This window comes from Saccostrea echinata, unplaced genomic scaffold (assembly GCF_033153115.1).
Source record: "Saccostrea echinata isolate AGI-Se365-2 ecotype Australia unplaced genomic scaffold, CSIRO_AGI_Sech_v1 ptg000020l, whole genome shotgun sequence".
NCBI classification, from domain to species: domain Eukaryota; kingdom Metazoa; phylum Mollusca; class Bivalvia; order Ostreida; family Ostreidae; genus Saccostrea; species Saccostrea echinata.
Window position 1 is genome coordinate 410,987 of NW_026889769.1, and position 12,659 is coordinate 423,645.

At 30.9% G+C, this 12,659-nt stretch overlaps 1 protein-coding gene across 1 annotated transcript in view; it reads right to left on the minus strand.

The window, feature by feature from the left end:
• Positions 1-12,659, minus strand: part of LOC133189813 (titin-like) — an 88,410-nt gene that overhangs the window by 2,989 nt on the left and 72,762 nt on the right. The window lies entirely within an intron of this gene.

Here is a 12,659-nt window from a genome sequence, read left to right on the forward strand (position 1 = left end):
ATCCATATTAAATACATGTACTTAGGTGTCTATTTACAAATTTTAAACTGCACACAGAATTACACTAATTATCATTTTATGTAATTCTTACTCTGTGCTTTTGTTTTTGTGTGAGATAGAGAACATCGATCCTAATGACATCACACTTTGCAAATCTTGTAGATTGTTTAGAAAAATTGTAAAACAAAAAATTAAGTGAATAATGTTTCGAAAACAAATGCATCAAAGTTTAATGTCTATCATAAAGACGTAAAACAAAATTTGAGGTAGGTATGTGCACTTGCTAAATTGAATAGAACTGTCTACATGTACATATCTTGGTCAGCCTTTCCTCTGTCTTGAATGGGCCTTAACAGTCATTTGAGTGATTCTAGAATGTGTTGTCCAATGTATTCTCGGTATTGTAGATACAGGTTTTGAACCAATGAAATATTCGTGTCATTCTCCCTACCCCGTCCCCCATCCGATTTTTTTCTTAGGTGAAGTAGTAACCATGACTGATAAAAAAAACAAAAGGTATGAAAACTAAGATATATTTACCGTTCTCACAATTGCTGCCTTTATAACCACGTGAACATACACATGTTAAATTCATGCAAGTCCCTCCATGCTGACAAGAACATGGTGTCGCTTTTTCTATTGACAAATAAATATATTCAGTGACTGATGTGAGAAAAATTATTCCTCTTGTTGATTGGCTGAGACAATACAATGCTTCTTGTGACACAAATACAATCTTACGCTAAAAAACATTTGCGTTAATTATATATATAATTAAAACCTGAAGGTAAACACTTTATTATGCTCTGAAATTTGACACAATTTCTCACTTTTCTATGAGTAAGATGAAATTTCTATTTTATTTCTATTTTAGTAATTATATTTTCGATACATGCTCAGCTAATTTCAATGAAATTTACGAACAAATAGTTTTATTCCCCACCCACGAAAATGCTACGTACTACATCTGGTTTCAGTATAAATAGAGTAGAAATTTCGTAAAATAACAAAAACAGAGAAGTTCAATTAATACTGTGTTTTCTATTGATCTTTTAAAAATGAATGTTTATCGTAAAGCAACTTACTCTCAACGTAAAAGGCCAAGACAAATCCGTTACCAGCATAGCCATAGTCACTTAAGAAACGCACGTTCGCTGTCGTGCCATCCAATGGCATAGGGGAAGATGTCTGTAAAATGTTGTCTTCTGCCTGCTCACAAAAGTCTTCAAAAATAGGTTTTTATATATTAATCTATCAAGGGACATGAACCTGAACAGCGTTATTAAAACTTTTAGAAACATGATTTTCAGGACAGATACAAAGCTACAAAGTGGACTTAAGAGACTAAGGCATTACTCAGACTCGTTTTTGTTGTCGATTGATTTACTCTTTTCAGGTATCTCAAAGACAGACATTTTTAACTCAAAACAAAATAGCAACTAAATTTAGTTATCAAGTTTTCATATTTGCTCTTCCAAGAAATTAGAGGAACCGACTGCCATTGAAAGAATGTAGGTTCGAAAAGAGGCATACGCCAGGGTGATACGCCAGGGCCCAGAATTTAAGATGTTACATGTACATTTTTATTTGTTCAATTTCTGCGCATGCCTCTCCCAAGATATAATGCAAAATCCCAATTTAACGAGGACCAGCCTACTTGGTCTGTGCATACGTTTTCACGCAGCGTTGTTTCAGACGCGTCACAAAACCCTTGATTGCCGTCACAATAGAATACAATAGCGTCACAGTTAAAATTACGTCAAATTGCGCTAAAATATTTCGCTAATCTTGCACACCTCGTAGATTTTGAAAGCTCTTTGATTCTGGCATTTCTATCTTTCTTGTGTTTTAATAAATGTTTAAATTAATACATGTAAGCAACTTTGTAACATAATTTATTTTTGAGATATTCTCAATTTCTAATGTAAATTATAAGTTTCTTCTTATTTTAATTTTTGAGTTTGAAAAACTACTGCAACCAAAAGTAAACACATGTTATCTTTCTCCTTGAAAATGTTTATTTACCAGTATTGTTGATAACTTAAATATACATGCAGTAGATTGACTTAAAAAAATTCTACTAGTCATTTCAGTGAAACCAAGAAGAAATATTTTAGTTTCCTACATATCAATAAACTTAAGTAATTTTATTGCCTTTTTACCCCCACCCCCTGTCCTTTTTTTCCCACGTAAAAAAATGTTTTGTGTTAAATAAAATAAAGAATGGAGATGAAGAGAAAATTCTTTCTTAATATAAGAGGTATTTAATTTTAAGAAACATATACAATACAACATTTATTTGTTGATATTATGTAAACTTACTGCGACTTATAAAGTATCTTAGATATAATTTTATGTCCTATTTTTGTGTTTTGATATGCCCCCTTTTTACTACAATAAAGACTATCCCCAATTTTCTTTTCCTTTTTTAAATGTGGAACGGATATTACATAATATATGTAAATTGCAAAAGATTTCACTATTCATATTTTAATTGTCAATCCCATTGATATTAAGGTAGTTTAGCATATAATTGTGGATAAAACCATGAAATATGGTCCATATTTTGAAATTGTCCCCATTCCACTACAATCAGGTCAAGGTAACAATATTTCAATCTAATTTTTCTTAGCATGGTTTATACAATCATATATCTAAAAGAAATATTTACCGGTCCGTTTTCGTAATATTTAACTAGATTGGACCTCGTTAAATGGATTCTAATTTGTTGCTTTGTATTATAGATGATTTTACTATAAATTGACTCAAATATTTTGTATATATTTTGTATTCATATATTTTAATGTTACATCAACATTAAACATTAATCAATTCATTATGCACTACTTTTTATATGCATTAACAAAAATAGTCAAATTTGCCATTGAATCCAATAATCACCTAAACCGGCTGAAATTTGTAATGGATTTTACAAGAATGTTTATACATGTTAAGTGTCCATATATTATGCATGAAATATTCGTTAAAAAAGACGGTTGAACTGTCTGTCTCCTTTTGGGAACTTACTAGACTTGCTGTATATTGAACTTCACCGACTTCAGTGGGACCGTGGGAGAGACGCGAACTCGGTTACTTCCTTCGATATGGTAACAATATGACTTAGTATTTAAACATCTCGACATAGAAAGCGTTAGAACGTCACAAACAGAAAAATCCTTATGGTCTAACGCAGAAAGCTCGTATTTGATATCGTTTTTCGATATTAAAACTATAGCAACCTTTACCAACCAACAAAAGATATAAGTTCTTCAAGTATGATACAGATGTTATCATCTGTATCATATTTGCAGATGCCAAGGATCTTTCTATTTTTTTATTTCAACTAAGATTTTTTTTTTGTTTAACGTCCCTCTCTCGAGTTTTTCACTCATATGAAGACGCCACCACTTGTCGGTGGAGAGCTGCAAATTTTGACCTATATATAGCACTTAAGGCCATTGAGAAGTGAGGGATTGTTGATTACGGTTAACTATGATAGTAATATAAGTAATTGATTTTTGATATGATATTTAATGTTGTTTTTAAGATAGTAAAACGGTCTGCTAACAAAAAAGACCAATGCAAACAATTATCAAACGTATTCATATGAATTTTTTTTTTCAGAGGAGAGCATATACATTTCTTACGGAACATGTCAAACACATGGGCTTAAATTTCAAAAAGATTGTTATTTCTTTTTAAATTCTGTAAGATAAACCACACAGAGTGGTATATGTGTTCTAACTCTAAATGAAATATGTGGAGATAATGAACAGTATTCGAGCTCAAAACTCCATTAAACATTACAAAATAGGAGCAGAGCAAACACGTACCTCTAAGATATCAGAGGTGGGATCAGGTACCATGGAGGAGTGAGCATCCCCTGCCGACCGGTCACACTCGCCGTGTGCTCCTTGTCATGATCGGGAAATAACGGAAAAATCCGTCGACAATTCAGTGTGTAAATAATGGCCTAACAATTAGTATGAAAAAAAGTCAGTCAGCATTTGGCTAAGTGAAAGATTGTATTTGCTGACATGGTCATTGTATCGACGAAATGATGACTTTAAACGAGACTGCGGATATTCTTTCTGCATGAACTTGTTTGTCAATAATTTATCTCGTTTTAGAAATTGTTCATGCTCTAGTGTATCGAATCAACTTAGAGATATAAACCTCGTATGCAGGTGATAAGGGTATATTGCTGCACAAGTAAGAAAAGTTGACGATTGAAAAGTTAAAGCCATCACGGTTATCATAATGCTGTGTTGTTAGATAACCATTAACGTTTTTTTCCAATAAAATATCCAAATATGAAACAGATATGTCAGACTCTGCGGTATCTTATATCTCAAGCTCACCGGGATATATCGTGTCGACATAAGAATGGAAATGACCATTGTTAATTGACAATACGTCGTCGATATATCTAAATTTCGAGTTGAAGGCCAAAACAAGTGTTTTCTTCTTTTCACGTAAAAGATTTTGAACAAATTCTGCTTCATATGAATACAAAAATAGCTCTGCTAATAAGGGGGCTCAATTGGTACCCATGGAAATTCTAATAGATTGTTGGAAGACCTGGTCTCCAAAAACCACATTTTAGTTATTGTCAATCAGAAACTCGAGCATCTTTTTAATGTCAACTTCAGAGTACTTGTGTGTACAATCAGATTGTTTTTTAACAAAGTAATTTTGCAATTGACCAGTGACAAGGTAAGTAAATTTAAGAGTTCCATTTTTATTGAAAAAGCAGCTGTCAACGATGTCAGAAAGTTTGGACTTTAATTTATCGTGGGGAATAGTTTTATATAAAGTTGAAAAGTCGTACTTTTTTATGTTGTTAATTTTGTTAAAATTTTATGATTTCAAATGTTCCAAAAGTTCCTTGGAAATTTTTAGTATCCACATCTGATTTACACTACTTCTCGAATATTTTGTTGCTCAGTACTCTTGAAGTTTCTCCTTCACTAATGTTAATATCTTAGTGAGGAGTAAAGAAAGAGGCTTGCTAGAACATTTACTGGAACTCACTATGTATCTTTGTTTGTAAGGATACAAATTTGACACAGATATTCTCGTTTCTTACAACAAACATTACAATTTACAGTTAACTCACCTCTGGGTACCTGATACTGACGTCCTGATCGTGATTGATTATTATGATCGTATAAAAATGATAAAGGGTAACCAAGAAAAATCACTTGCCATCTAGACCATCTATCCTCACGAAATCAGAGCAGCCATCAAACCCCATCTCTAGATATTGGGACCGAAATTCAAATACTAAACGGGTGTCCCTCTCAATGACTGCTGGTTCCACAGTCCATAGACAGTTCAAATTGCTGAAAATAATAAAATCTTAAGTAGGGATTCTTCTCATGTTGATTGTATTTATAATTAATGAAAATTTTCATAGATCTTCAAAGATTCCAAAAGACAACTCTTATTTTGGCAGCAAGGTCTGGTCAAGGTCATTATCTTTTTTTCCTTCACATAGAGGGAAAAAAGTACTGTTTCCAATCATTTGATACCTACTTCTTTTTTGAAATTTTAAAGGATTTTCTTTTTGCGTAGAAAGATGATACCACTTTCTATCAGCTATTACTATTGCAAACTGAGATAAATAATTTAAGGTACGTAACTCCCTACACTGGTTACATCTTAGATTTTTTTGTATATTTGAAATATCTATTCATACAACAGAACTCAAAATTGGAAAGAAAGTTGGTCTGTGTGCATATCATTGAGCAACCATGCTATAAACGTGGCATTTTTGCTCTTAAATTGTAACTTTTATATTAATTACTTTAACCTCAATCATATTTTTTTCAAACCAAATCATGTCAATGAATATAATCTTAATTTATGCAAAATAGTTCAGATATTGATAACATTCGGGGTTAAGTTATTGCGTGACATTTTGATCTAAAAAAAAAAAAAAAAAAAGAAGAAGCATATTTTCAGTTTTAAAAAGTCTAAACACTCAATAAAATGATTTCTGATATCAAACATTTATGAATTTAGTCCTGAGCAATAAGAAGTATCGTGTACTGTCAAAATATAAAATAAAGAAATGGGGCCAGTGATATAAATTTTGAGATATCGATTAACTTATGTAAGTTTCAGGCTAAAAACAAAGTTTACTTATGTTGACTTTTTAATATACTGTAGATTCCTAAATATACGCGAGGAATTTATTATCGCGTTATTACGAGAGAAGCACCACTCGCGAAATAAAATTTCTCGCTTTTAGTTTTATGGTGCTGAAATCAATGTAAAATCCCTTGATCAACCGTCCACTCGCGACTTATTGTTCTCGCGATTTGACGTGAAAGAGCCATTTCGCGATAATAAGTACTTGCGAAAAATAAGGAATCTACAGTATACATGTATCTGAACGTTTTGTCAAAATATGCTGAAACATGGGGAAAAAAATCGTTCTAAAGATATCACTTGACATCTACATTGAATATTCCTAGAATGTGATAAAGTGATATTTTTTTCTGACAGTAAAAATATTTAGGACCAAACTTCCTATATATTGAATAGATAAAATATCTACATTTTGAGCATTTTCTTCTGAATATCCTTCCACTCAGGAAATAGTCACCCACGAATTTTATTTATGTCCAATTTTGAGAGCTTTTTTTTTGTATGTTGAAAAAAATGATTTATTATTTCCAAGATATTATAAAAACTAAAATTGTAATTGATAATTTCGATATACGAAGTTCTAACTAAACTTTTTCCAATGTATACCTTAAGTGAAATACAAAATGGTTAACCCGAATTTTTTTTTTTATTTCTAAGGAATATTTGTTATTTTTCTATGCCTGATATATTAATTTTTTGTATTTTCACATTTCGAGTAGTCATATGAAAGTACATAATGATATAAAAAAAAAAAAGAAAAAGAACGATTTGTAGTGATTTTCAACTCAAATCTTTTTATTGATTGGTAGTTTACAAATGTGAACAAGATAGTATTTTGTTTGGGGGAAAAACATTTATTTAATAGTTTTAAAAGTTTAGTTAGTACCTAATTATTAAGTACTAATTATTAATTTCATTTCCTGTAGACATGTTTTAAGCCTTTCATTGTTCAAAAATGTGAAAAATAACTAGTATTTTTTAGTAAATTGGTGAAGAGCAGAACATTTGATATTTTCGTACTCCACTGTTCCAACAACAGTCCCTGCTAGAAGAACTCTATTTCTATATCAAATTGTGCATTTGTGAGAAAGAAGGAAAAATATCTTTTAAATTCCGAAAATTTCAATATATCAGACATTTAAACAAATATAATCTGAATTTTTTTATTAATGAAAACCCAGATAAGAATCCCTCCTTAAATGAAGTTTGATAAGTATTTATATCTTTTATTTGCTACAATTTCTAAACTTTATTAAATTACCTATCATAATTGGATGGGAATTTAGGGGACATAATAAATTTGGGTGTTTTCTCCACCAACAGCCTTGTACCGCTACTCGTGCATGTGGTAGCTGTGAAAACAAAAAAAAAAATATTAAGAATGCGCGACCGTAAACTTCTCATGACAAATTTTTCATAGAAGAAATCTTCAGCAAATTGAAATAAATGACCATTCATTGTCGTGTGTTTTAGTTTATATATATATATATATATATATATATATATATATATATATATATATATATATATATATATATATATATTAGGGAAGTCAATTTTATTCGGACAGCTTAGTCGAATAGTCGGGGGCTTTAGTCGAACGATAGTCGAATATTCTTTGAAATCTGATTAATTAAATTAATTTAATTTTTCATGTCATTTTCACTATTTGTCTTTTATAGACTAGTTGTACAATATTTAACATACGCTATCACTATTTTACAACGAATTTCTGAATCGTAAACATTTACGTGGTATAATAAATACTGTACATCTACATTTATCCAATGTATTTGATTTCAAAATTAATATAATATTTACTGTACATTTTATCTAAATGCAGGATATTAAACGCTCGCATTTGTCCTTTCTTTTCATAATGATAGTACATGTACCCGTTAATTAAAGCCATTTCTACCTGTCGTGTCAGTGACCTATGACAGGTAAACAATTAAAGCGTAGAGAGAGAGAGAGCTTACGATAAATTTTAATTATGAGATTTTGTGCAGATAATCAATACAATCTTAAAATGACTACATGATATTAATATCAGAAAGAAACACCATTTAATTACGCTCATAACTGTCCCCCAATTTACATGCATTTACAATTCTGTAACAACTTTTTAATTATTCTTTATGAATTGTTGCATTACGTCAGATCAAATAATTCTTGAACGTCCTCTCCATTTACAACAACAAGAGGTAGACAATCCTTGATAATCATGTTTGTGATAACAATATTTTTCTTTCCGACTCTGCTTTTTTTGGCATTTTTGCGGAGAACTTACTTAAGAAAAGTTTCACTTGAAGACTGTGTTTACTTAATGTATGTTTGACGGATTCGGCATATGATACATCATATTTGATTTTCCACTGCAGAATACAAGTGCAGTTTCATATAACCTCGATAACGCACTTTTAACTTTTTTTTCCATCCTGACATCTTTTAAAGTATGACAAAACCGTAGATTTTGGAGGCATATTTGCCGAACATAAACCGACATACAGATAATTTCATTTGAACAGTTAAACCATACCCCGAGTTTTACTTACGAGAATATTGATATGTATATAAATGAAATGGGCGAATCCAAGTTTATTACCTTGAATTAAAAATTACTTTTAGGTAACACATTTTTTACGAATAACCGACTAAAGAAATTTTAGTCGATAGTCGGTATGATCGAACGATAGTCGAGTACTCGAATATTCCTTGACATCCCTAATATATATATATTGGCATTTATATGTTTTCTTTAAAAATCAAAGAATCCACAATATATCTGCATTACATAAAGTATGTCTACCTATATTTTTTTCCACAGCCATAAAACGAAACTGGAATCCACCTCCACTATGAGAAGAACTTGTCAACAGAGACAGGAAGGCTTCTGATGATCTAGTTTGTATAATGTCGCTACAAAATCCATTACTATTAGGACAAGCGACACAGCTGTCATTCTGTGCTGAGGTTGTCGCACCTTTAAAAAAATCACTTTCTTTTAAAGTCATATCTATAGAACGATGTATTTCAATTACAACTTCTATTAGAAGAAAGAATATTCATGAGGGCAAGCAAAAGATTATTTGAGATTTTCTCTCTCTTTTTTTTTGGGGGGGGGGGGGGGTTATATGGGCGATCCTTTTTTATGTGTAATTAAGATCATCGCATCTCTGGAGCAAGGTTATTTAATGCATGCTGTCTTAAAGTGAATATTTCAATTTCGAAAAATATTTTTTACATATTTTTTACTTGAATTTCGTGTGAAACGCATACATAGACATTTAGTTTACTTATATGCATGTCCGTTTTTTAAAATTATTTTATTACTTATATTATAATTATTATTACTTTGTCAAATACATCTACCACTTATTTCTCTTTTTTCAAATTTCTCTCTTCAAGTACATTTTAATGGGGAAAAAGTATTTTTTAAAAATAATGTCGTTAGTAATATTTTTAATCTTGAAATCAAACTACGCAGTTTATTTTAAAGTACTTTTTTCTTACAAAACTCGCTGATCACCAACTGATTTTTTTTTTTTATATTTCTTTGCTCTCTGCACATTTGCACTTGAACACCTTCTTTCAATGTCAAAAATATGCTTATGTTTTTAATATCATGCTGTACAAGAAGTAAATTATAAAATAGATTTTTTCTATTAACGTACTGTTTCGTCAAAATTCAATCAATTGTGAACAAATACTACAAATTTAAGTTTTGTTGCAGATATAATTCCACGAATATGGTATGATCTTGTAAGTGCCCTAAGTTTTGCATTAAGATATCAATATTTTTTCCGAAAATCTTCTCGAGACATTCAACGTAAAATTAGAAGAACAGTTTTCATATTTCATTCAACTTGAATATATTCAACATAAGGTGCCTAGACAACTGTATGCAACATTAAGAATCATCAGGTGTACATTAAAACTGAAAGTGAATAGATGATATCTGCTCAAGAACTTATAAAATTTAAGTCGAAAACTTGTATTTAAATTATCTTAAGGGAAACTGAAAAATTATATATTTCATATGAAGTTTTTAGTTTTATATTAGCTGCATAGGATGTGGGATACTGATTGGCTTTAGGACTGCGGATATGCAACAAAGCATATATCTTTGAATACATAACATAATAATTAATTGGACCTAGTCATGGAATTTGAAGCAGATTTGATAAGAATACCCCTCATATCAGTATTGTAAAATTATGCCTCCATTTCTGAATAAATAAGCTGATTTTTTATTTCTTCGAAGAGAGAGAGAGTGCACATACCATAATATAGACTGATGGTTACATCAGCGCCACACAGCCATTTCGGATAAACCACAACATAATATTCCTTTGCTGCCGTAATTTTCCAGGAACAGTTCTTGTTTCTAAAATCATACTATCTCATTATTTGACATTGCTTATACCTTTGAAGAAATTGTGAAAAAGAAAATATATGTAAACTTCTAGTGGTAAACATATTGATGTGTTCTTACGCTTCGTATCCTGTATTCACCGGGTAATTGTCTGGATATGAAACCTTTCTCCCCATATAAGGCTGGAGGATTATTTCCTCAAACCCATTACAAGTATGTACAGGTGAAACTGTTAAGGAAAGTAACAAAATTAAATCATGTATATATCATTATTACGAATGTATAGAATGTTAAAGTTTCTTTATAAAGTTTTCAAAAGCCCCACACGAAAACTTTTTTAGGTCAAAATATCCCAAACTGTTTACTGGAAAACTTTCTTTAAGAATGATGGCAGCAATCATGTTTCCATTTATTGTGTTGAAACTATATCTTTAACAAGAAATCTTTTTGCAATTCATTTTACCCCGGCTTAAAAAGCAGGTTATACAGTGATAGGGGTGTCCGTCTGTCAGTTATGTTTGGGTGTAAACATATCCGCATTTCAACCTATACCATTGAATAAAAATAAAAGAGACTTTCACAGAATCTTTATTACAGAGTGTCATTGTGCACCACCTATTTTAATTGAGATGAGACATATTTTTCGTTTCCCATAGCAAATCGTATCATTAATCATTTTCTTTGATATTTGGGTACCCTTGCATCTCTTATTCACAACTTCTTAATGAATAAATTTCAAGGAGACTTTCCCAGAATCTTTATTACATAGTGCCATTGTACAATTTCTATTCAACGTTTTGGTCGAACGCATATCTGGGGCTTCCCATAACAAAACATGGACTTTGTCCTTATATGGGATGGGATGTCATTTTGTGAGCTCATTGCTCACAATTCCTCTAATTTTTATTTACCATTTATCGATCACACCTATATAAGTACCACAATGGAATGGTAAATAAGGTCAATGTTATCTGTCTACTGCTTAGTTATTATCAATCTTATCTTGTCAAATTTAAACAAATAAAACGAAAATTTCCTAGAAACTACTAAATACAAATATTAACCAGGAACTAAGTTTGGTTTTAATCAGGAACTTACCAGAAAAAAGAATAAACAGGAAAAATATTGGGATTATCTCCATTCTGTTAGTTCCTGTAGACTAGAAGAAAAGTCAAAAATATATACTGAAATAAGTAGGTATAAAGTAGGTTAAGAAGAGCAACTTCAGTGCAGAGATGTGTCATAAAGTTAACGAAAAACATAGCTTACACTACAAGAAAAAAACAGACAATTTATTAAATTTTGAATTAAGAATACAGATTTTAAATTCTTCTTCTTAAAAGCAATGTTGTTTGATGCATTACTATTTACATGTATTTACCTAAACTATCATTTTAATCATCATTATCAGGTCACATAAAAATTGAAATTACGGCTCTCAGTCCCGCGCGCATCCGTTTCGAGGTAGCAGCATTGCAAATTTATGGTATTTTTGATGAAATAGAAAGCTGATGATGTTGAGACCAATCCGGAAAAAAATTCAGTCCTCATTTTCTCATAGTTTTACACTCGAAGTTCGCTTCCGGTAGCCATTTTTAAAGAGGCCACTTCGTTTAAAAATATTCAAAGTTAATGCTTACGATGTTCACACGCTGATACAAAACCTATTGGTAAGACACCAGACTGAAGCATTTCAATTTACAAGACACGATTTTAATCATGTCAAAACAAAATATCGCCATAATTACGTGTTGAAAAACGAAAGCAGGAGCAAATGCATTTATGCAAAAAAAAAAATAATAAACGTACATCGGATATGGTATAAGTTTTACACAATAATACATTTGGTGTTTCCTTAATTTATCTTTAGTTTAAAGGTTCTAATGGGTTGTTACCAAATCAGAAGCTACCACATTTGCATACATATATGATTAAGTTTGTCATGTGCTTCACACGTAGGTAGTTATACCTTCCTCTGCTTCCTCAGATATGCCAGAATAGTTTTTACAACAAATTATTTTATATCGGTATTTGTATCCTTTTACTTAAAATGTTTTCTTAAAATAATAGCTTGCATACTGATAAATAAAAACTGCAACAGGAAACATTATATCATAGCGTTTACAAA